Source organism: Hyalella azteca, unplaced genomic scaffold (genome assembly GCF_000764305.2).
Source record: "Hyalella azteca isolate HAZT.00-mixed unplaced genomic scaffold, Hazt_2.0.2 contig5366, whole genome shotgun sequence".
Taxonomy (NCBI): Eukaryota; Metazoa; Arthropoda; class Malacostraca; order Amphipoda; family Hyalellidae; genus Hyalella; species Hyalella azteca.
In genome coordinates, this window is record NW_025935560.1 from 685,257 (window position 1) to 691,256 (window position 6,000).

Consider the following 6,000-nt stretch of genomic DNA (forward strand, 5'->3'; position numbering starts at 1 on the left):
TCTCTAAAAAGATTTGGCGTGCACAGGCAACGGCGCATCCACATAGTTTGCTATATCTGGCGATAAACAAAGCAAGCTGCCTTTCTTCTGATAACAGTAGCACAGAATTGAAATCTGCTTTACATTAGGTTTTCTTGTCCTGAGCGCTGAAAGCTCAAGTGCTCAATTAAGGCAAGGTCTCGATCTTTGCAGTGTTGTGACGTAAGCGTAACGCAATGCAACGCTAACTTTACGCAATGAAACGCTGACTTGACGCAATGAAACGCTGACTTGACGCAATGAAACGCTAACTTGACGCTTTGAAACGCGGACGTGACGCAATGAAACGCTGACTTGACGCAATGAAACGCAGATGTGACGCAAAGAACCGTGGACGAGACGCAAAGTGTGACGTCACAAGGAGGGAAAAGGAGCAACGACAGCAGGACCACAAAATTGCAAATACTATAGAGAGAAAGCAAAAAATTCACTAGGCTCTAATCATGAATTAAACTGGCAAACTTTATGAAGCGGTAATTTCAAAGATATTTCACTAATCTATTTAACACCTTTTTAACTAACTGAAGTTTTTAGTGCCCGTGTTGACACTAAATGATGATGCAATGAATGAAATTAAAGTAGAGAAATTTACAGGAAATTAATATATAATAGGAGCAGGAAGTTGGACGGGAGAGGACAGCATAAATAGGTGGAGGATTAACTGCGTATTGAAAGAGGATTACGGACTTTAACTATTAATGGCACAATATATGTTAGCATAACAAACTGCCAGCGCGAGTGGCACAATCCCTACTTTAGGCTAGAATATATATTGGATATAATCCGATGATGTTCTCATATAATTTTGCATTTTATTTGATACAACTTGGTAATGATTTGATATAAATTTAACACAGACTTACCTATTTTTAATACAGATTTAAAATAAGTTTAATATAAATTTGAAATTTATTCTAATATAAATTGGATTAAAATAATGTGAATTCTGGTAATAACCTAATACTGTTTCCAACTTTCTACATGAACAAAATAAACCCTGGTTATTAGCAACTAAACAAAACTAAAATTATTTTGCATTCGCACAAAATATAGGATAGAGAACCAGGTTCACAGAAAGATTTTGAGATATGCCTAGTGACTGATGAGTATGGATATTTGGAAGACAATGATTTTCAGGTGGCACAAAGCTGTAGATCGAATTTATCACTGAAGCGTGAAATATTGCCCACAACTTTGAAGTTTTAAAAGATCTTACTTTTAAGTTTAATATACACTTGTTTACTGAATAAAAATCTAGGTATGTTATCATTGCCACTACCTCAGACGGTGTACATTTTAAATCCGTGATTTGTCTCCCTTGATTCTGTAAAGATGAGCGAAGTAACATTGATATTAGAATCAAGAGCACTACGCTCAAAATAATATTTCGAGACCTGGTTCAAATCTTGCCAATCAACGAACCAAAGACTTTTCAATCTCCTCTGGTAAGCGATCATTCAATCCCAGCTTTACCTTCCCTCATCAGATTCTTCCCCTCTGCAGTGATCGGATTTACCAAACCCAGCGGGTCAAATCATTTATGCGAGGCGGGACAACAACACATGGCGCTAGTGCATGCCTCGTCACTGATCTCTTCATTCTCACAAATAACACTTCGGAGTCAAGACAAAATCGGTAAACCAAAACCTTTTTTGTATAGTTTTACATCATCCTTTACAAGGCACTGGACGAATAAAATTTGAGACCAAGTGCCTAATCTTCTATGGCTTAAATAACCCAAGTGTTTACTCGTACTAGTTAGGGCAATGAATGCTCAAAATTCATTGTAGTTGTTATGGTGAAGATGGTGAAGTAGAAAAACTTTCACTCACAAGAATACCACACATCACGCAGTAAATCAACAAGCGTCAAATTTTGTACCTACAGAATAATTTTGTACAGTAACATAGCTAGGAGATAAGAAATTTATGTAACATGAGGGCATATACTTTAGGCTGCACTAAACAGTAGACGAGAACGGAGCATAAAATTGCACCGATCTTGGCATCAAGCGTCGTCCTTAAGTAGCCGAGAGGTCAATCTACAGCAGAGGACTTTTCGAGAAGCAACGGCTGAAAAAACCAAGAAAGCTATTGTTAGAAGTACCGCTTATGTTAAAATTAAAAGCCTATTGGAGACGTGAAGATAGCGGGACGACTGAAAAAGCCCAGCATTGCCCAATACCAGCATAATTTTCATACTTCTCCCCGTGCGCAAGCATACTGCAGAGCAAATTAGCCAACATGATTACTTGCAGAAAGCCACAGGGACCAAACCCCTTCATGGATGTAAACCAGCGAGCCAATGAGCTGCAGGCCGCCAAAACAATGGTCGTAACCCTCACGCTAAACCCCAAAATATTTCTATTTCATGCAGCCTAGCCCCTTCCCCACTTTCGATAAAGAACGCCCTGCGCCACAGTGCTATCAGTACACTGCTACCCCTCCAGCCTGTCCGTTCTTCTGGAGGCTAAACCTCCACGCTTACCCCCTGCTCCCCCTCCTTTCGGTACCAGCTTGCGGAAGGATTCTAACCAAACCTAACCTAACCCTTTCGCGGAAAGATGGAGAGAAGGGGGTAAGTGTGGAGGAAGAAGATGCTGGTGAGCGTCCAGGGCTGGGCTTACGCCTGCGAAGTGGGCATAAGGTGAAGCTACAGTCCGGTGCGGGGCCGTTCTCATTTACGGCAGTCGGACTCTCCCAGCAGGCATTCGGTGGTTGAATCAACGTTGAATCAACTACGCATTACGACATTGATATCGGGGTGAAAGGAGGTTTAGAATGAAAATTGAAGCAACATCTTTCATCAACCTAAAATCAACATTGATTGAACGTTTAAAAATAAATAAACATTCAACGTACCAATATCGACATTGTTTCAACGTTGAAATAAGGTTGTTTCACGTCTGTTCTAGTTTTAGTCAGATTTCGACATTGATCGGACGTTTAATTTTGGTTGTTCAGCACTTCAACCTGATATCAACATTGATTCAACGTTTAAAAATAAATAAACATTCAACGTACCAATATCGACGTTGTTTCAACGTTGAAATAAGGTTATTATACATCCGTTTCAGTTTTGATCAGATTTCGGCGTTGATCGGACGTTTAATTTTGGTTGTTCAGCGTTTCAACCTGAAATCAACATTGATTCAACTTTTAAAAATTAGTAAGAATTCAACGTATCAATATCGACGTTGTTTCAATGTTTAAATAAGGTTGTTTTACGTCCGTTCTAGTTTGGTCAGATTTCGACGTTGATCAGACGTTTAATTTTGGTTGTTCAGCATTTCAACCTGAAATAAACATTGATTCAACGTTTAAAAATTAGTAAAAATTCAACATACCCATATCAACGTTATTTCAACGTTGAAATAAGGTTGTTTTACGTCCCTTCTAGTGTTGGTCAGATTTCGACGTTGATCAGACGTTTAATTTGGGTTGTTCAGCATTTCAACCTGAAATAAACATTGATTCAACGTTTAAAAATTAGTAAAAATTCAACATACCAATATCGACGTTATTTCAACGTTTAAATAAGGTTGTTTTACGTCCCTTCTAGTGTTAGTCAGATTTCGACGTTGATATGACGTTTAATTTTGGTTGTTTGGCCCTTCAACCTGAAATCAACATTGATTCATCGTTTAAAAATTAGTAAACATTCAACGTACCAATATCGACGTTATTTCCACGTTGAAATAAGATTGTTTTACATCCGTTCTAGTTTTGATCAGATTTCGACGTTGATTGGACGTATAATATGGGTTGTTCAGCATCTCAACCTGATATCAACATTTATTCAACGTTTAAAAATTAGTATAAATTCAACATACCAATATCGACGTTATTTCAACGTTGGAATAACGTTGTTTTACGTCCCTTCTAGTGTTGGTCAGATTTCGACGTTGATATGACGTTTAATTTTGCTTGTTCAACATTTCAACCTGAAATCAACCAATAATCAACGTTGTTTCAACGTCAGATGCCTGCTGGGCTGTGGCTTACGGCATTCGTAAGAAGTGATGGTATGGACTTAAATCATTGGTGTAAGAGCTATTGGGCGTAATCCGTTTGGAGTATCAGCTTGTGGGCTGAGGCATTGCTTGTTTCAAGCTGGTGTGGCGAGATGAGGCAAGTAAGAACAGCTGCATATGTGTTATGCTGACTATTTCTATTGCATGTAGAGGGTTGCCATTGGCTCTTGGGCTGATTTAAGAGTCAAATTTTTGGGCTACGACAGCGCTCCCAAGATAGCCGGTTGCTGTAATAAGGATTAAGGCCATCAATAAATTTATGATAAACGAGTTGGCTCAGTGTTATTGTCTGTAGCTGAGGACAATAATTGCCGAGTATAGGACGTTTGAAGCAGCCACTGCAAAGAGAACTACGCAAGAAATTTATGGAAGTGAGGCTGCAGTTGAAGTGAGAATACAATGGCAGCGATGCAGCGAAGACTGCCGGCTGCTGTTATAGGATAATCAACAATTCAACAAATGACGGTCGTGCTTAGTCTGTGGTATTGTCGTGAGTACGCGCAGCCTACGGCCGTTTCGTGGCACAGCCACGTGGAGACGATGCACGGTAACTGTACAACGTACAACGTACGTACGTCGCCTATGGAATCTCACCACAGATTAAATGCCCTCTTTAATGTTAGGAAACAATGAAATCTTAGGTTTTTCTGTTCCGGGGAACAATGAAGTGCGATGGGTGAAGTGATCAATGTTATCTTGGTGTTGTTTGCCAGCCATGTTTGTAGCGGAAATTTTGTTGAAGTTAGGCAATGATCCTGCCTTCGTTACTTTACTTATTTCATTTGAAATCTGCTTCATTTTGACTCGCATGCCTTTGATTTGTTTTTAAATATTCCCACAGAACTGTAAGGATTTTACACAGTCGAGTTTTGAATTTTTAAAAGTTTATTTAATTAATGAAAACAGAACGAGGAACTTTGGGAGGAAGCAGCAACGGCGCATCCACATATAGTTAAGATTTCATTTATTTTGAATTCATTAAAAGGCAGCAAACTGCTCTTCTGGTAACAGCGCAGAAGTTAGGATGGTTTTGGTTCCAAGGCAGGCTTAGTTCCGAGCGGGGCAAAATACGAGGTCTTCAGGTCAAGTCTCCTTAGCGCAGTGAAGTAATCATGACGCCAGACAACGTCCACGTGACGTAAAAGAAATGACGTCGCAATGGGAAAAGGCGCATCCACTGCAGGACCCGAAACTTGAATGTTGATACTAGAAAGAAATATAAATTGTGTCAGACTTGCCTAAATTAAAGATTGATCAGGCAAAACTAACGACACGATAATTTCAGAATTGGTACAAAGATATCAACACATTAAACCAACCTGAGGTTTTTAACGCCCAGTGAATTGATGAAGAATTCTATTTGATGAAGTGAATGAAGAATTTAATTTTAGAAATTCAGAGGAAATCAGTAGGAGGAGCAGGAAGTTGGACGGAAGAAGACAGTAAGAATAGTTAGAGGTTTTACTGCGTGTTGAAACAAGAATAAAGACTTAATTTAGGATGGCAAAAAACCGTAACAGTATAATAAACTGCCGACGCAAATTGCACATGCCCATTTCTTGTAAATAGATTTATTTCATAAAGATATAATATAATTTAATACAGATTTGACACAATATAATATGGATTTGATATATAGTTTGATATAAATTTGATACAAATTTGATATAAGTCTGATATAAATTTGATATATTTCTGAAATAAATATGAAATAAATTTGATATAGAAATTTGATATAATTTGCTTAAAATATATACAACTTGTGGTAGTCATGATGTCCAACTTCCTACAGGAGCAAAAAAATAAGCACAGTTAATGCAACCAAACAAAACGAAAACGACACGGCGTTCACACAAAATATGGAACAGAGAACCAGGTTTATAGGAAGTTTTGAGAAATACTTAATGATTGATGAACATGATGACACT